The sequence below is a fragment of the Lathamus discolor genome, chromosome 17 (assembly GCF_037157495.1).
Source record: "Lathamus discolor isolate bLatDis1 chromosome 17, bLatDis1.hap1, whole genome shotgun sequence".
NCBI lineage: Eukaryota > Metazoa > Chordata > Aves > Psittaciformes > Psittacidae > Lathamus > Lathamus discolor.
Window position 1 is genome coordinate 2737840 of NC_088900.1, and position 19803 is coordinate 2757642.

Below are 19803 nucleotides of genomic sequence, written 5' to 3' on the forward strand. Positions count from 1 at the left end.
CATTCATTCATGACTGTTTCAGGGCAAGCCTCCCTTAAAGCCCTTATTAGCACTTTAATGCCTTATCTCTACAACTGGTTCAATCTTCTTCCCATTATTAAGTATTCTTAATGCTGCATCATAACTCATAACCCTTGCCCTAGCCTGAGCTGAACTCAGAGGAAGAGGCAGTTGCTACTCTGCCAGCACCACACACTGGGCATCTATTGCTTTTAAACTAACCTCTTTCAGACCCCTGAGCATCAAGGGGGAGGGAGATGTACTCGATGATGGTGCGTAAAGCTGCAGTTTCTAATTGAGAAGAAAAGAAGTTATTTGGGGAAGGGCATTCCTGTGTTTAAAAGCAGGCATGGATTTTCCGCTGCAGTCAGTGGGAACCCGTTGTGGAAAGGCTGGTTATACTTTAAGACCAGGATGGGGACATAAATAGGAACCTGTAAGTATTCAATTCTGGCTGAGCGGGTTTGGAAGGGGATGGATGAGGCAGTTTTGTGGCAGGTCTTTGGGCAGATGGATGTGTTTGCCTGTAAATCCCCCTTCACTACAAACCGTTCTCCGCAAGCGGGTCCAGGTTTTGAGCTCCTGAGCAGTTAGTGCGCGCCAAGGTCATGCTTTTGCCTTTGAGATAGATGCTCTGGCCAACTGTGGCAGTGGCTTGGTACAAGGATGAGTGGGATTGAGCACATGGAGCACAATTTGTGCATCTGCAGATGCAAACTGCTAGTATAGGAGCATTCCTGTTGCAGAAGGCAATTGCTTTGTTTTATCCTGTCCTGTCCATCCTCAGCTTGGCTCAGAGAAAGCTAAGGCCTGGCCACAGTAGATGTCAGCAAATGTAACCACTCAGGGCTGTTAGAGAAGCTTTCAGGGCTTGTCTCCAAGGGAACACACAGAAAGGTTCAGGAGCAAAGCCAGTGCATTTCTTAAAGAGATTTAAATCTAACGGGGATTGCCTGTAAGCACAGCGTCTTGCACAAAAGGCTGAAAGTCCTCATATATCTGTTTAACCTCTTTTAACTTCTCTGCCTTTACCCCTTTAACTGAGTGAGCACAATTGCCTTGCTCTTGTCTTGATGACTCGAGTGCAAAAAGGTGTGTGGGATTCCTTTTAGCTGAAGCACCAATAGCACGTGCCCTTTCCTCAGGCACACAGAGGATATAAACCACTCATCAGAAAGATGAGGGTGTTTTACTTTAGTGTTATTACTCATGGAGATGAGATGTGGGGGGTGTTTAAGAAATGAAGGCAAGTAGCATTGCTGAGCTTTGCTATAAAGGAGGATGCTGTGGGTATTAATGTGAGGGGCAGTGTTGGGGCTCAGTGCAACGAGGTGGTTTGCGTGGTGCAGCTCAAGCTTGAGGGGACCGTCCTGCTCTTTTATCGCCGACGGTGCTCTTTGGTTGGGGCTGTAGTTCAGCACAGTTCAGCTCTGGCACAGAGGCCCTGCTCCAACCGATGTAATCACATTACAGGGAATTATCAGGTGGTCGCACCTGGCTCAGAGAGCTCCAAGGAGGCGCAGGGTGCAAAGGGGAAGGAAAAGCACCGGTGGCTTATGAAATTGAAAAGTTCATGGTTGCCAAGTCCATGTGCTAGAGAGGAGCTGAGAGATGGAAGGTTTCAGGAACGTTTCATCAGGAGGTAGGACAAGGAGATTGGAGTTGAAAGCACTGATTTGCTATCTTTTCTCTGCACCTTGGCTGCAAGTTCTGCCTTTAGGGCTTTGTTAGGTACCTTGGGTGAGAACTATTTCGGTATGTATTCAGAGGGCTCTGCTTGCAGAGGCATAGCACGCATAAGGTAGAAAACCTCTGCCTGGAGAGATCAGATCGAGTGTCTCTTGTACCCTACTGCAAATAAAAACGGAATAGGGAAAAGGAGAAAAAACCTAACATGGGCTTCAGATGAATCCTAAGGCTTAAACTGCTTATGATGCTCTTGGAATTGGGAGTGCCTGGCATGGGAGTTTTGGCAGAGGAGAAAGCTAGACAGCTATGTGCAAAGTATATAGGGCATCTGTGTAACATGGTGTCTGGGCCTCAAGTGATGGAGAGTTGACTTGCTGCTGTGACCTCTGAGTAGGGCAGGACTGCCTAGATGTTGCAGTGGTGGAAGAGGTGCCAGAGCTGCTGTGTTCTCCACACATTGCCCAAACAGTGGCTGTCTGGCCAAAGGCCTTTTGTAAAGAGAAGACGTTCGTGGAGAGCCGCCATAAAGGGGCGCAGAGCCTCTCACCACCACGGGCAGCATCTGGCTTGATGTGTGTCCCAATGTCCTTTTGGAGATGGATGATCCAGTGTGCTTCCCCCTAAGCCTCCTATACTTGGAAACAGAATTGGTATTTGCACTGTGAATGTTATTGGTTTGATCTGTTCCTATTTGAAAGAGACCTTGGCAGTACCTGGCTAGCATGCTCCTGTCTTGATGGAAGAGAAGCTACGCGTGGGGCAGAGCAGGATTTTTCTTGTGTGACATGCCTGCTGGATGGGAGTGTGTGGAGAGGAGAAGGAGAGGTCAGGATTCCTCTGAAATACAAGACCTTGCCCTTTCTGAAAGGAGGGGACCAAATGCTTAGACAGACATCTTGTAAAGCTCATTCTTAGGAGACTTGTTTTCTGTTGCTGCTGAAGGGGAGATGGGCAGCCTTGTAGTTAGCTCAGAAGGAAGTTCACAGAATCAAACAGGTCTGTGCAATGCAATGAGTGCCTGTGGTTAGTCTGGGCATACCAGCAGATCAGGAGGCTTGCTGGCCCAGAGCTCAGCTGGTGTTAATGTAGGAAAATCTGAAGAAGTTAAAGGCCTTAAATGATGCTGAGAGAGGAACCGAGGCTTTACTTTCTGTCTATAAAGATGGGGCAGTTGGCTCATTTTGCCTCGACAGTGTGCTGCCAATTGAAAAGAGGATCTCAAGAGAGTGGATAAGATTCTCCTTTGCTTTTAGAGCCTACTGTTTCATCTCTACTCTTTCCTCAAAGGAAAAATCTCCATTCAGGGCTGGAAACCTTGGTACCCCTGGGCACTTGTGTATTGTCAGATGCTGGTTGCCAGTGTAATGTAGGTCTGGTCCTGTAGATGTTGGTGCTGATTGGAGATGCTTAGTAATAATATCACGACTTGCTGGCAGTGGCACAACAGGAAATTGGAGTAGTAAAATATTTCCCTCCTCACTGCATCCCATTTACATGCTTATAATGGAGGGTTTTAAGACCCTAATGAGGAAGAATGCTCATTGCTGCGAGATGATTAAAGCAGAGACAGAAGGGATTTCAGACAATAACAAAGGGATGTTAATTACATCAAAGGAACCAGGGGGGTGTGCAGATGGAGTACTGCTGTTTGCCACCCTGTGATTGGGGCTGACCTTGTCCCCTTGATCCCAGCACAGATGTGCTCACCCATAGACTCCAAAAGCAGCTGAGGTGCAGCTATGGGCAGAGAGGGACAAAGCAGACAAAAAAGCCCCAAAGAAAACCAAAGTCTCCTTCCAGCTGCAGCTTCCAATAGAAAGAGGGATCTGAATAGGTGCATGGAAAGCAAAGCTTGCCTCTGTCTGCCTGTGGGAAAGTAAGCAGTATTCACAGCAAGATTGAAGATGCTCAGGAGAAGCAAAGAGAGAGCAGAAGGGCCCTGGAGACATGGCTGAGAGCACATCCTGTTAGGTGAGGTGGGCTGGGTAGGGAATTGATGGGGTGCAGATTAAGGAGCTTCTGTTGGGTGCATATAAATCAGAGCCAGCCTTTGAAGCTATGTAGAGGGTGCTGTGGTTGTTTCTTCTCTGCCAGCCAAGTTCTCTCGGCATTCTGATTTCTGCTGCCTTGCTGGTGAAGCAATGCCCCAGGGAGGTATCTCCTTGGATGGAAAACTCAAACTGCCTTCCCATGAGAGTACAGGGCACAGCGCTGTGCTAGAAAAGGTGTTTGAGGAGATGTACACTTGGTGACAGAAGAGAGACAGAAAGGAAGGGATAAAAGAAAGTGCATGCATATAATTCAGCATAATCAAAAATAGCTGGGGAAAGAGTGAATTAATGGAAGAGTGCATGAATGAGTGAAAGAACAAATGAAAAAGAGGTCTTCAACAATTGCATAGGGCCTAATTTAAGCAGAATAATCCAGCTAATTTCTCTTTAAATAAATATATCAGCAGAGCCCAAAGTGTTTGAGTTGGTCGCAGTCAAAGCCTCAGTATCAAACTTTCATCTCTTCTTGACAGAGCAATTAAAGGGAGGGATACAGGCTGGGAAATGTAGCCAAGAGTAGACTGAATATTTAATACAGTTCCAGGCTTTGAAAGCCCCAACAAACCAGTGGGATGGAGAAGCTGATGACAGCTTTATCTTAATAAGGAAACAGGGGGGAAAAACCCAGGTGGCACGTGTTCTGCAGAGGGGGAAGGCCTCATTAGAAGGAATGGAAGCACAGCACTGGCAGCAGTGTTACTCCAAGCTGTAGCTGGGAGCATAAGCACCTGTAAGTGAAGGACAAGAGGGATGTGCTGACAGCCAAAGGGCTGTTCCTGTGGAGCAAAGGGGAAGCAGGTAGAACTGCATTAGGTATGTTTGACTAGTGCCTATCTCCCCCTAAAATCCAGAGGAGGAGAAACAAAGCATCAGACCTGGTAGGTAAGCTTCCTACCCACGGACACTGCAGCAGGGCTATGACCAGAGCCTGTGGTGGGGAGGATGTTCAATCAGTGTGGCTGCTTGTATGCCTCCATTCTCAGCATTTGAATCTGATTTGGCTTGGTCCCTGCGAAAGCAATTAAAGCTGCCAATGTGGGGCAGTCAGAGGCTCCTGAAGCAGTAATCCTCCCTCATTCATGCCTGATTTACGCTGTTTCTTTGCATCAGGGCAAATTGTAGCACCAGTGCAAAATAACAAAGAACAGCCGTAAAGGCTGGATGAGGCCACTGTGATGTGTTCTGCCATGCATTATCCATGCAGAGAAATTTTGCCTTGGGATCAAATCAAGAATGTATCCCTATCATCCTTGCTGGCTGGGTAGGAAACAGGCAGCACCTTTCCAGACTGTCTCCTTAGATGCTGCAATAGCATTTCCCAAGCTGTGTTCTGTGAAGAGCGAAGTGGATCTTCCCACCTCTCCTGTCCTATCTCAACGTGAGTGCTGGGGGTGGATAGATGGGCTTTCTGTTTGAGCAGTACTGAATGACTGTGAGCAGTGACTAATAGCAGGTTATTGGGGACTCTGGCCATGGGGTCTGCACCCTTCAGAGGCAGCAGTGGTGTGTACCTTGCCTCCCTAGGGATGCAGTTTGGGAAGCTCTGCTCTGTTACACTGGTTGGAAGCCTTTCCCAGCCCAGCAGGTGCTTGTCATAGAGAAGGAAGTGTCATTAGCTCCAGTGAGCCTTGGGAATGAATGGCTGCGAGTGAATCAATGGGAGGTTTTAGCCCTTGCACAAAGCCTAATTTAGGGAGAGCAGTTCAGCCTAATGTGCATGAATAGCCCAGGGTGATCCCACTCCTATTGCTGTTCGCAGGGAAGATTCTGCTTGCCAAAGAAGTCGCCTTGCCCGTGAGCACAGCTTGTGTGCTGTGTGTGTGATCTGAGACGGGGCCCTGAGACACCCGGAGGGGAGCTCAGCACTGGGAGGAGGTGAAGGTGAGCTTGTATGGGAGGAGAGGAGAGCCGGTGAGTTAGCATACAGTTTAGCTCAGCTGCCAGAGCTAAAGCAACTCATTAAAGGGATTAGGCACCATCCCTGACTGGATTTAGGACCGTGGCTGTTGCTATCAATAAGTAATCCTATCTCCAATCCTCTCTAGTGGTTTGGGGAAGACAGACAAGAGAGGAAGGATGGGAGGGACAGTAAGAAATGAGAGGGATAAATTAAGGGCAGCAAGTTCAAAATCAACCCTGAGAGAGGCTGGCTTGCTGGCTAGCCAAGGAGCAAACTATTCCAGCTCCCTGGGCTGGGGAGAGGGCTCTGTGCTGTGGTGAAGAGCCAGGGAATAACCAGTTTACAAGTTACTGGAACCCCTGACTGTTTCACCCTTTTCTCCCTCCCCAGAGCTGGGGCTGCTTCACTCCTGCAAAGGATGGCATTGCAAAAGCAAGCTCTGGCATGGGACCCCCCCCTTTGGCATTGCTGTACAGGGCTTGCAGCCATCCAAGCTAAACTGGCTGGAAGGGGATTGTGTTGTGCAGTGGCTGGGGATTGAGTTTTGATTAGTCCTGACACAGTCACTTATAACCTTTTCATTAGAAAATTATGTTTAATAGCAATTGTGCTGTCACCTCAGCAGTGTTTTCTGCTAATTCATCACAGGCTCACATGGTGGGGAGGGATGGCAGATAAATGGAAAGGTATCTGTTCAGGCGGTTCCTGTTTGGTGACAATATTTACGCTGATCAGGCTGTGGTGTGAAGTGACTGGAGAGCAGGAGCACAAAGGAGAAATGCTAGTGAGAACAGTTTCCTTGAACCCTGGGGGAGAAGAGGTGCATCAACCCAGTGCACGCAGCAGGGAAATGTAAACCAGCAAATAGTGCTGCTGCTTGTGCTGGTTCCACAAGGCTGGTGGGTACCAACAGCAAATGCTGCATGCAGGGACTTAAAGCCCAAAAGCATCCTCAGGAAACTACCTGCTGCTGACCTTGCAAGTGGCATGTCCGGCCTTCCGCTCATGAGTGCTGTATGTTCACTGAGCATCCCTTCACACAAACTCATCCACCTGCTTACTGCTGTATCTTCTAGCTACATATTTATTCATACATTTACAATAGCCACACACCTCTTGTTTACCTGCTCACCTATTTGCTAACTTGCCTGTCTATTCCTCCTTCTTCACTATCCATCCAAACATGGGGGTGAATGTGTCTGCTTTCTGTTCTGAATTAGAATCCAGTGTTACTCCTTTCTGTGGAACACGAGTTTTTGCAAGCAACATTGTTTTGGGCCAACTGCAATATTTCTTTTCAATTGTGCCTTGAAAAGATAATAGTATAAAAGCCATGTTCTGAAATGGCAGGGCTTAAAATGAGAAATGAAGGTGTTCCTTTCTAACAGTGTCAAAGCTGTTTCTGCTTTATAGAAAGGGATCTCTACCTGGTTTTTAATCAAAATTTCTTCTCAATTGCTTGGTGCATGGGTGGTGGAGGAAAAAAAACAGCAGAGCAAGCATAGGAAATGTCTCCATGTCTTCATCTGCATGATGCAGCCTAGTATTGAAATGCTAAGGCATGTGTATAGCTTACACTTGGGTGCGAAGGATGTATTTGTGCGTGGATGCTGATGTGTCCAAACTAAACTGCTGCTCCAGGTAAGTGCCATGTGGGAGAACATATGGGCATGTCTGCATGTTTTGGGTTTCATAGAGGGCAGGAGAGATAAGGCTTGGCAGAGAATTTGTTGGTGGCAGCAGTGACAGTGCATTGGTCACATCAGTAATACAAGGTGCTGCGGTGTGATTGTTTGCATTAGCTGACCTCAGGCTTGGGGGACCATGCCTGAAGCACCACGTATGACACAGATCGTGTCATCTCAGCATCTACTTCCATACCTGCGTGATGGAAAGGAATACCATGTGTGGGAACGTAAGGAATAATAGTTATTTGCATAGCTCTTTGAGATCCTTAAAGGGAAAACCCGGGAGAGATGTGAAGCATTATTGTAAGGGCTGTAAGCTCTTTTCAGGCAGTTAAAGGGATAATAAATTCATTGCCCAGGAGATCTGGTAGTACAGTTCAGTGCAGAATATGGTAAAAAGGTAAGATTGCTGGAGACCAGGAGCTTTTCAACATCGATACTGAGCAGAAGGGCAACGTAGCCAGCGTTATCAAGTTGAGGGTTATCTTGGTTCTGGGTTAAAGTGAGATTGAAGGAGGGTCTAAGAAGGGTCAGTGTGTGTGTGCCCACCTCTTCGGGATGATCTGTGCTGTGTGTTAGCCCTGGGGTCTGAATATCAATTCTCTCCCCAATAGGGTTGTGCAGCTCAGAAAGGGGACAGGTGAGTGCATGGACAGCCAGGAACGATAATATAAGGCACTTGCTCATCTTGCTTGGTAACAGAGCTATGTTCAGCAGTTTTTCCTTAGGAAGCATCAGAGGAAGGGAGAACTTGAAGAAGCTTTTTCTAATTCTAGGAATTCTGTTTCCTTTCTAGCAAAAGGCACGAGCCCACTGATTTGTTGTTGGTTAAGGCAGCCTTTCATAAAATACTACATGTCTGGAGCTTGTGCTATTCCTCTGATTTGTTATTATTTAATCACTATGTAGTCAGATATTTGGGCCTAAACTCTCATTTGAATTTCTTTGGCTTCATCTTGTAGTCATCGCATTGCTCTAATGTCTTTTTTTTGGCAGATTAATGAGGCCTTTAGTACCTGCTATTGCCTCCCCACAAAGGTTTTAAACAGTTCCAGACAAGGCACTTCTCAATATCAAAACTTTGCTTTGATAAACTAAAAGGATTGAGCTCTTTATGTCCCCCTCCAGGGAGCAATGCATCAGTGCTATCAACATGCTCTGCATCCGCCTTCGGTCTCCACCAGGGAAAGCAGTTATCCAGACACCAGCCCCGCTTCAGTGAATTCCTGCTATATGGATGCTTGCTAGCCGGCGTGCTTTTTCCTGGCCAGGTAATTTGCGAGGCTCCAGATTTGTAGCATCCTTTGGAGAGCAGAGTGGGAAGCAGTGGTTGATTGCTCTCATTGCAGCTGTATCCAGTGGAGCAATTGCCTCTGCTTCACTGCTACTCATGCACCGGCTGCTGAGTTACTCATGTGCCTCCTGCCTCTGCTCGCTATGGAACTACAGACACACTGTTCCATGTCCTTTGAGGCTTGAACAAGCCCAGCTTCCTGAGTGATCCAGTGCTCTTCCTGAGCAATTTTGCCTCTTTATTGCCATATACCTCTCCTTAGATCTTTGGGCTTAGTTGTTAAGGAGATTTCGTTAGTATTAATTTAATTCTTCATATCAAGATCATCAAGGAAAATGGAGTGCCAGCCTAGAAATGTGTCAGAAGCACCATTTCTGCCTCTCTCCCTTGTTCAATGATAGTTCTCCATTGACAACCCATTTCCAAGGAACCGTCAGAAAGCTGATTCTTAATCCATTTAACATGTGCTTTACTGATACCGTATAGCGCTAATTTTTTAATCAGAAGGTTGTGAGATACAAAGTCAAACATCTTACAACAGCTAAATATATTACGTCTTTGCAGTTACCCTTATCAACCAAACTTGTAATCTCATCAAAGAATGAAATCAGATTTGTCTGACAAGACCTATTTTCCATGAAACCGTGTTGACTGATGTTAATTATATTCCTCTCCTTTAATTCTTTATCAATTGAATCATATATCAACTTTTCTGATTACTTTGCCAGGGACAGATGTTAGCTGGCCTAGATTCCCTGGTTCAGTCTTGTGGCGGTTGTGAATACAGGCACTGTGTTTGCATTTTCCTTCTGTGATTGCCTTCCTTTTCCAGGGAACTGGATACACGTGAGCCCTCATGTATAGGGGAATATGGCTGGGGGAGAAAACATAGCAACTGCTTTGTACAAATGGGGGGGAACGGAGGTTTCCTGGGAGCTGAAGTGGGAACCAATGCAGGACCATGCTGGTTGGCCCTATTTTGGTTAGGAAGCCCACCTCTTCTGTGTAATAGAAGCACCCAAAGACCCACTGCAAACACTCCCGGCATCGTGTGTGTTTATTATATGTATTGTATTGTGTGTATCCATCCACCTGATCAACTATTTGCATCCGAGTTTCACTCTGCAAAGGTAGAGAAAAATTAGTAGCAGCTTAATCTCCCTGTGCTGGATCACTCGGAGGTGTAATTGTGCAGAAAAAAGAGGTATTAAAATGCAAAACACTCTCCTATACTTTTTCATGTTTAATCCCTTCTTCCTTCTGTTCTTTTAATTCTACAAGAGGGTTTTCACTTTTTTCCTTCCCCCCCATGTGTGTATCTGTGCATCTTTCATAAAGAGAACGAGCTGGGCATGCAGGGAGAATAATTTCAATTTCTACATGAATCTCAGAAATGAATACTTAAATTCAAGGAAAAAAAACCCGCATTCTTACACCTTTAATTTCCTCTCTATGAAGTATAATGTAAAAGCCTGATTATTTTTAATTCTTCCCTTTAATAATTCAGCAGCAGAGTGATTTAAAGCTGGGCACGATAATTACCTTTTCACTTCCCTGGTAAATGGAGTTTTAATAGAAATGGAAGCTCAAACGCTGGAATTAATTCAACCAGGTCAGTGTCAGGTCATCCACAGCATCTTCTGTATAAATCATTTATCTGAAAAATGGCCTGCTTCTCCGTTTCACAGGAATCCCTACCCAGAGGCTACATTGAAGAGAGAAGATGCTATGTTTATACCTTGTAAAGCATGGGGAGGGAGGTGGAGGGAAGTGCAATTCACATCATCTTGGATGGATTTCTTTAATGCAAATTAAACTGCTAGTTGAAGGACAGGAGAACGGGGGCTTGTCTAGATTAGGAAAATTCAGCTGTAGCTACAATGATCATTTACTCTGGAAGCTTATATAGATCCCATTATCTAAGCAGTTTGTGCTCCTCAGTCTATTTATCTTCATACTACACCTGCTACACCCATTTTATAGAAGAGGGATGGAGATGAGCGATGTCATCCAGAGAGAGCGGAGCAGCTCAGACTAGACCCCAAAATGGTGACTAGGCTCTAATAACCAACCCAGTACCCATTAAGGTTTTGGGGTGGAGAGGGTGAGCCTCTTCAGCTCAGCCATCCATGGAGGTGTGTGTTGTAAAAGCGAGGAAGGAAACAGGCCGGCTTTGGCCAAAGCTGACCCTGCCCTGGGGACGATGGAAACCCCTCAGAGGTGATGCACCAAGGCTTTCCTTGGGAGGAAAAAGGCTATGATGGCTTTGCCGGGATTCCCAGGGCCTGCACCAAGGTCCTAACCTAACAGATTCAATTCCCAAACCATCCCAATGGCCTTGGGAGCTCTGCTGAAACACTTACCCTGAGCAGTCCTAAGGCTGGGGTTGATGCCTCTGCGCAGGGAGGGGATGAGCCCAGCACCCCACTGGGACGTGGTCCAGAAGCAGAGTTTGGCTGGAATCAGGCAAAGCATCCGGGGGTTAAATTTTTCATGAGTGCTAAACATAAGCAGCCTGGTCTCTAATTAAGCACTGGGACGATGGAACTTTAAAGCACTCCAGCTCTGATTCGCCACAAGTGCGTGGTAATGATTTCTTTTCAAATGTCAAGCAGTTTTGTTTCTATTTCCTTTCATAAATAATTGGTGCTGAGCCGGTGGCAACACCAGCATCCAGCTGGCAGGAGGAGCCCGCGTGATCCACTTCTAGCATCCAGCTGTGCACTGGGGCTGTTGCAGCATATCCCAGGAGTGCAGGCAAGATTTAGGGTGCTGTTCCACCCTAAAGGAAACAGGGAGAGGGGCCGAAGAATTCATTTTGCTTGGGTGGAAATCTGTTCTTTCCTGCTGTCAGAGCAGGTACAGAAAGCAATTGCAATGTCGTTGCATTTACAGTATGCTCATGTTAGAGAAGCGTGGCTGTGCACTGCGAGGATGGAGGACGGCGAAAGACGTGCTCTTTTGCACCTCATGCCTGAGTGCTGGGCGAATTCTTTGCTCCTGTGTTGACTTACAATGGGGGAGGAAAGGAGCATGGCGCAGACTGCTTGTCTCCCATTGAGCTGCCACCAGGCTAGCACTGGCCAGAGAGCCTGCAGGTGAATAAGTACATGCCCAGCTATGCTGATCCATCAGACGGGAGCCAACTGCTCCATGTGAGTTGTCCCCTTCCAGCTCCTCTGCAATGAGCACCACATCCTGCTGGGATGCACTGTCCTTCCTAGAGCTCCACTGGTTGGTGTGTGTTTTCTGGTTAGACTCTACACTAATACTTCTATATCCATTACTGTTTACAGCCACGTATTATACACCATTGCCTGGGGAACTCAAGCAAATGATTGCATTGCTGGAATCTCAAACTCTGTCGGTAAATACAAATACAGCTTCCAGACACAGGCAATGACCCAATCAGTCATCAAGTCAAGGAGTTCAACTGATGTCTTTTTTTGGGGTCCTACTTAAAATGCTGCTGAAGAGCTGTGTGTTATAAAAATGTTCAGTACAACTTGCAGGTCCCTATTTAGACTGACAGACTCTCTAATCCAAAGTTAAATAATGCCCTTTTTCCTTTCCCTCCTCTCTGCTGTCTTCAGGGGTGGCACTGGCAGTGCTATAGATAAGTGCATTCAATCATACAGAGAAAACGTCCTGGAAATGTAAAAACCATGGAAATCAGATCTCCTGGCAGAGAGGTGCCCTGCTAAGGGACATCCTGCCCTTACTGCAGTGGTGGCATTGATCAAAGGAATGCCTGTAGTTCTTCAGATTCCCTGGATCTATCCAGCTGAGGACTGCAGATGGTTAAACCCTGATTTTGCTTGCTTCTTGCTGTATTCCTTATTTAGCCCCAGAAATATCTGAAGTGGGCATGCTGCCTATCTCAAGAGGGAAGGAAGAAAATAAACCAGACAAAATAGAAGCTGGGTTGTTTGCTTAAGGCATGTTAAAGAAGTGTTTGCACAGCCTCCTGCTTCAGCTGCAGGGTGCTGCCATGGCTAATATCTATTCCTTGTTTCAGATGCTTCTTGGGGCCAGCCAACTTGTATTATCTGGAGCTACTAAGCCAGAGACCTGCGTTGTATGCATTTCACTCACAGACCCACAGGCTGGCTTCTGTCTATGCATACCCTGGTGTCAGCACGTACACGTATAATATACATACATAGCTCTCCCATGCGCATGTGGCTCTCCCATATAGTCCAACCCTCCACTATAGGAAGGTGGAGCAATGCAAGGGTATGCTCCAAACAGCCCGGGCTGCTTGGTGAACCACTGCTCTCTGAATCACTGCTGGTTGCAGCCTCTTGCACATACAGGTCTTTCTCCTTTCCCCTTGCAGTGATGATGTTTATTGAGTCACGCACGCATCCACTCTCCTGCATTTTTCATGGCCTGCTCTCCAGAGGCAGTGAATCCTGCTAATCAGACCTCACCAAAACAGGCAATTGCTTCTGCTCCCTACTACAGCCGATAATTACCCTCCTTTCCCCGCAACAAGCCCTGACAACTGCCACCCATTGGTCACTAGCCACATGTTTAATTGACAGGCACTCTATTACCTCTGCTCATGCAGCCTCTCTGATTAAGTGCTAGGAGAAGGCAGCCGCTGCCCTGTCCGTCTTCAAGCAAAGGAGGGGTGGAAACAGGCCGTGCTGTATGGCTGGGACCCAGCCACCAACATTATTATTCATCCTGTGATAATAAACTCTGCCTTTTCCATCCTGTCTTCTTACAATAGTTCAGCAGGGGGTGCTGGCCATGACAGTAAGGCAGAGCCCTCATCTTACAGCAGAAAAAAGGCTGGAAAGGTTGTTCTCTTAAAACAGCCCAGCAAGCATCTGCTGTGTGAAATAATCCCCTTCATTTGAAGGCCTCAGCCTTGAAAGCAACGAGGTAGCAATCCTGTTTTCCTTACAATGGGGTTTTTAACAGCAGGAAGAGTTCTGTGGCACTGACAGACACACACATAGTTCCCCCTATGCACACACACAGGGAATAGGAGAGGATTGACTGGGACTCTTGGGATACAGAAACGTTACACATATTCCTTTCTCTTTTCATCCCTCCCTCTAGGCATCTCTTTCTCTGTATAAACACAACTGTCTCCCCAGTCATCCATTGCTTTCTCTCCGTCTCGCACACACACCTCTGCCTTTCTGTGCTTTACCATCACAATATCTTTGAGTCTCCCTCAAGAGTGCTCCATTTCAACAGGAGATGGGACCTGGGAATTTGCCTTTAATATTTCATAAGCTTCCGTCTAAAATGTAAAGCATATTTACGTTATTTGCATCAACTACCAGGAAAACAAATGCCTTCGATTTGCAAGCAGATCCTAACCTGCTGCCCATTTTTCCAGGGCTGAGCATAAATAACACAATGTATTCAAAGGAATCCTTTCTGTTATTTACATTTATATTGAATAATGTAAAGCAACTTTCTCCACTCCCATCAATTCTTCCATCCAGGGTGGGAGAACCTGTCCATGCCTAAGAAACATGCTTCTAAGGGACACTTAACTGCACAAGCACACACATAGGTTTGCAAACCTGATCATATTCACGCCTGACCCCTGCCTGAGGATGAACGGACCTTACTGAGCAAAGAGACCATACCGTGAGCCCAGGAGTGAGAGCTGCGAGGTGGATTATACTGAGGAAGAGCTCTCACAGAGGATGTAAAGATGCCAGTGTGAAGCAAACTGGCATCAGTACTCCGGTCTTGCCCAGACTGTGTTGTTCGCTGTGTGCTCACTTGGGAACGATGGAAGAGTTTGTCTCTCGGAGGTAAACTGTCCCTACACCCTGCCAGCTGAGACAGCAGAGGACTGAAAATCACCTGGCCCTTCCCATGTTCTCTTCCTTCCTCTTTTGCCTGCATCTGAAGAGAAAGATGCAAAGGGACTGCATTAGAGATCAACACACGCTGATGGCTAACGCAACAAACTCAGGCTCCGCAATCCTAATGCTGGAAAAAGCTTGTAGGATTCAGCCTGCAGAGTGTTAGGGCTGAGCTCCTCCCAGCAGCAGCTGGGGAGACAGATCTTCAGCTGGTGTCAGTCTGTGATAATCAGTGAGTTGATTTAAACCCACTGAATACCACTTTCCCACTTTCATTTCCTCTCTCCCTGGACAGGTTTAGGCTCTTTGTCTCTTATCTCTTTCTAATCATTTATATTTTCATCACTTTCTCTTCCTCAGGGTTTCTTTGGCAGTATTCTCTTAAGTCTGGTTTGTTTGCTAGACACAGAGTTAATGTTATTATTCTATACTGGCTTCCAGACACATTGTCCATCACTTAGGCATGACAGGGAAGTGAGCCAAAAATGAATCAAGCTATCACACCCCAATGGATGGGGGAATCTCTGTTGGAAACCCAAGCAGGAGCAGCCAGAGAGGAAATTCTACAGTGAATCTCACTACAGGAGTGGGAGTCCATATTGATTAGCAATAGTGAGGGGGGGAAGTGTGAATAGTATCTGTTTACCTAACATAAAACCCATCTCTATCCCTCTCAAGACTCCAGGTTCTCCGAGCACAGAGCATGATCTAAACCTTACCGTGTGCCCTCAATAGCTGATGATTTTTTGACCCTGCCTTTACAGGAGACTATGATGGAGGTATGATTCTTTTCCCCTTTAATTTCTTTAATCTATGCTAATCTCAGCCTGTTGGACCCCTCTGTGTAGTCGACACAGGCGTATTGCAGTGTGTGGTTTATCCACAGGCAATAGGGGGATCTCCTGTGGCTGGAAAGCCTCCTGAGTTTACCTTTGCTAAATGGTAATTGTTAAGTTGAGGGGAAGCCAGGGAGGTAGAGGAGGGCCCTTGAAGCAGACTAAAAGGGTGGTAATCGGCCATGCAAGGTTCATAGCTCCTCTGTGGGAGGCATCTGCAAGCTTTAGACTGGCGTATTGACTTGTTGTATGTTTGGAGGTGCTAGCTTGTAGGCTTCTTATCGCAAATGGGAGGAAGGGAGAGAAATGGCAAGTAATTTGCTTGCCCTTTGGGAATAACTTCTGCAGGCACCGACAAGAATCACAGGAAGCTCTGCTGGGAGGAGCCTGATACCGCACTGAGGAGGTGCCAGAGAAATGGAAGCAGAGCAACAGGCAGAAACACCAGGCAATGAGGGTAGGAAGCTTCTTCCTTTTCACTGCAGCTTTGTTTTGTAAGGGGGAATTTATATGCTGAGCCTTTGGCTGAGAAAGCCCTCAGTTCATCCCTCAGGAGGTAGCGCATTCCAGAGTACGGACACTCGCTTGCTGGGCTGAGACCTGCACAGCTCGGTTCAAAACTGCTCAGAGACCACCAGAAGGGTGCAAGTCTCTTATTCAGGCTCAAGGCAAGTTCTGGGACCCCAGATCAGGAAGTCCATTGTTTTTAAGGAGAGTTTTGACTGATGGCCCTGAGGTGATTTGTACTTAAACTGAGTGCATCAGACCACAAAGGGGTGGGAGGCCAATCCCAAAGAAGACACAAACGGCAGGGAATGCTATCCTTAAATTGGAGTAAATTTGGAGCCATTTAAATGAAGCCCAAAGCACTTGGGAACTATTCGGATAAATACATTTTTAATCTGGTGTTGGCTTCTTTAGAAACGGAGGAACCTAATTTCTGCTTGCAGTAAAACTGGAGAAAGATGCTGGCAAATAAAGATGATAGAGTAACAGAAGTGTTAATCTTTTAATTGAAAGTGGAATAAATCCACCTGCACAGAATACCTCCCAGAATATTCCTCCTCAAAGCTTCCTTTTCTTTTCTCAGCCATTACTAAAATCTCAAGGTTAGAGATTAATTATAATGGTACTATTGCCGTTTATTTTACTGCCAGCTGAACAGGGAAAATAAACCTAGCTTCAAAATAAATTGTGATTACTGTGTCCACACTTAAAAGCTTGCGATGCTGCCTCTGTATTAATGAAATATTATTGACTAATTCTATTGAATTTGGCAAAAGCACTCCCTTGCTGCTTCCTCTGCACCGAGGCAGGGATCTTGAAAACACGAGATCTTGTTCAAATAGGAGTTCAGCTCCTGGCATCGAGCAAACTGGAACATCAGAAAAGAAAGTGATGAACACCCTTTCCTTCCTTGCCCTTAATCTAAAGTAGCTTGTTTCCATTCCTCCTTCTTTTGTTTTTAGTTCTCTGAAATCCAACCTCCTGGCAATGTTTTATGTTTAAGGGCGCAGATACCCATTTAATTAACTCCGTAATTGTATGGTAACCTCTGGTCTTCTCATTCCACTGTAAGCAGCAGATAGGCTAAGACAGTAATTTCATGGTTATTTCTCTTTCCCAACTGCTGGGGTCTCCGGGACAAATTGAGATATCCCTTGGGAAACTTAGAATGAAGCAAAGCATCTCACTCAGGCCAGGTGAAGATCGGTGTACCCAGAACATCTGCACATGCCTATTGACCCAGCTATTAATGCTATAATGGAGCTGGAGCTCCCCACACAGGGCTCAGCAGCATCAAGGGCCACACGACAGAGATCCCTGTTCATGTTGTGGGAGAAGGCAGCTCTGATTTCTCCTGCAACTGTGTGATACAATGAACAAACCCCATGTGGCTGCAAAGCATGAAACTCTGGGCTTTATTAACTCAAACTTCTTCACTGATACTAGACTTGTAATGCCCACAGAACAGATTGCCCATTAGCTAGGTAAATTATGATAGGAAATGAAAGCAAGTTCCCTCCTCTTCTCCCACTCTCCCAGTCCGTTTCAACTAGTGGGTCATGGTCTTGCTTTTCCCTTTCTTTATCAGCTTAAGTTAGACATGAGGTTTTGGAGTCTAGGGTTGCATCAGGAATGACAAAATCACAGAGACTTCACATTCTCTGTTGACTATGAGGCTGGGCCACATTCTATTGAAGCCAGTGGGACACTTTCCTAGACATTGTGTCCAGACTTAAAAAGGGTTAAAATAGGAAATAACAGTAGAAAGAGAAATTGGAATGACTTGGCAAACACTGCTCCCAGTGGGTATGGCTGAACCTGCAGCAAACCCAGTACAAGATTCAAAGCTGAGATCCACTGGTAGTTTCCGCTGAATCTTCAAACTGTCTTTAGTTGTCAGAACATTTGGGAGCCATATGGTACTGATGGCACTTGCCACCGAGCTTGAAGTGCTGGAGATTCTGTTTAGGAACCAAAATAATATCTTCTTTCTGGATACACTTCTCAAAGACCCAAATTGTGATACCCCTTCAAGCACCAGCCAGGGGCCCGTTAGGGCGCTTGTGTTTGAACATTCGAAGCAATTATTCATGTTCATCGAGCTCCGAATAGCTACCAAACACCATGTGTTTCTCCTCAGTGTTAATAAAATCCTAAATGATTCTTCATTAAGAAGCCCATTAAGACGACTTCAGTTTCCTCGAAGCTCGTTAGAGGATATTCTCACCACTAAATTATCACACTGGAGTTTTATAGAAGGCTGAGGAAAGATGCCCTATTGTGATTAATTCATGATAGATTTTCTCTCCCTTGCTTGCAGTCTGTCCCCCAGACTTGGCTTTGCCAAGCTCTCAACCTTTGGGTTACATGGCGAATAACAGTGGTTCTTCAGCTTTGCTTCATGGGAAGGATGCTCCAGAGCTCAGAGGTGCTGAGCCTGACAGTGATGATGGCCAGGAGGAAGCTGGCTGGCCGGTACGTGGCCTCTGTTGGCACATCTCTGCGGGAGGTCAGTGGGCCACCCCTTGCCCGCAGTGGCAAGTGGCGTGTCTGTATGTGTTGCCTGGAGAGCAAGGCTCCAGGCACCAAAACACCACACTGCACCCATTAACCACACACCCTCCTCTAACTCTTCCATCTCAAAAGCATTAGGATCAAGAGCAGCCCTTGCAAGGCAAAAATCTGAAGACAAAGTGGTCAAAACGATAGCAGAAGACAGAATCGTTTAAGCTAAGCCCATGCTGGGTCAATGTGTGTTCTCCCCACACCAGGTTCTCCTGAACCCAGTGGCGAGCTGTAAGGGCTGTGGATCATTGCAGTGTGGGAACACAGGCTGTTTTAATACAATAAAGCTTACTGCTCTAATTTCCCACCGAGTATTAAGATCTCATTTTATGCTACATTATACACTTGGCCTTTTGAACAATCAGTGACCATAAACGGTGTTTGCATCCTGAAGCCAAATCTGGGGAAAGAACAAGAGATAATCTGTCTGGCTGGAGAGGATGGAGCGGGAAGGGCCAGCTCTGCACAATTATTTATGTCCATTCAGAGACACAGGAAAATGAAGTGCATTAACAGGGTTGCCAGGCCCTCTTCAGAATGGGGCTTTAAATGATATTGATGCGGTGCTAATAGGTGCACAGTTTATCTTTTATGTATTACAGCTCGGGGCCTGGAACAAGCACTTGGATATCGAGCTCAGGCATATTCTGCCTCTTCCAGAGGATTTGGTTCTAGGGATTTGGAGCTTTCCGAAGCTGCACATTCTATCTGAACCAACAAGAGGATCATGGAGGTGACAGGAATAGCCACGTTGCTAATCTGAAAGTTGACCTGCAACTACTTCTGAAGTAGGACGTGTTAAGGCATCTCTGGAGCTGTGTGTCCAGGCATTTGGGGCATGCCTTCTGCTGGATACTCTTGTGCTATAGTGACTTAAAGGGTTTGGTCCTTTGCTGGCTTCTGGTCCAGGGAATTTCTTCTTTTGACCTCCTATGTTTTTGGGACATGTCTCCTATAAGAAACCACAGGAAACCCTCTGTCCACTCTTTCAAATGGTCTGGCTGCCCTTGTAAGGCTGCCTAGGAAATCCTTCCCACCTATAGACACAAGTTCCTTGTATGTGGCCTATTCCTTTCGGCTTTAATCTTCCCCGGAATCAGCTATTACATCAAGAGTGTGTGTGCTTATCTGCTGTCATCTTCGGAGGAAAAGGTGCCGAGATTGAAGGCAAATGCTGTTTATTCATTCAGCTCCTTCTGCAGCTCAGGCAGAACACTGATCCTGGCACAGAATTAGGGGAGGAAGGGCAGTTTGCTGTGATTTGTTGGCTTAATTTGACAGGCAATTTTCAGATCTGGATCAGGAAGTTATAGCGAAAGTTTTAGGAATGGCTGCACTTGGGTTTAGCTTTGGGGGAGCAGAGTGTTGTTTTTACTCTAGGTTTGGAGGAAAGATGATGAGTTTTCCATAAGTCATTGCAGTTTTTCATGATT

At 46.2% G+C, this 19803-nt stretch overlaps 2 long non-coding RNA genes across 4 annotated transcripts; both read left to right on the forward strand.

Annotated features, from left to right (window-relative positions):
• The first annotated feature begins 1206 nt into the window (after positions 1-1206).
• LOC136023123 (uncharacterized) lies at positions 1207-12835 on the forward strand. Of its 2 annotated transcripts, none has more exons than XR_010616480.1 (4): positions 1207-1246; positions 5500-5621; positions 8457-8599; positions 12641-12835. It is a non-coding gene; the product is annotated as an uncharacterized LOC136023123 (long non-coding RNA). The 2 variants fall into 2 exon arrangements; XR_010616479.1 differs by lacking the exon at positions 1207-1246 and adding an exon at positions 4946-5118.
• A 2126-nt stretch (positions 12836-14961) lies between these two features.
• LOC136023039 (uncharacterized) lies at positions 14962-19332 on the forward strand. Of its 2 annotated transcripts, XR_010616444.1 has the most exons (5): positions 14962-15048; positions 15141-15241; positions 15647-15755; positions 18126-18280; positions 18973-19332. It is a non-coding gene; the product is annotated as an uncharacterized LOC136023039 (long non-coding RNA). The 2 variants fall into 2 exon arrangements; XR_010616443.1 differs by lacking the exon at positions 18973-19332 and having other exon boundaries at positions 18126-18928.
• Positions 19333-19803: the final 471 nt, after the last annotated feature.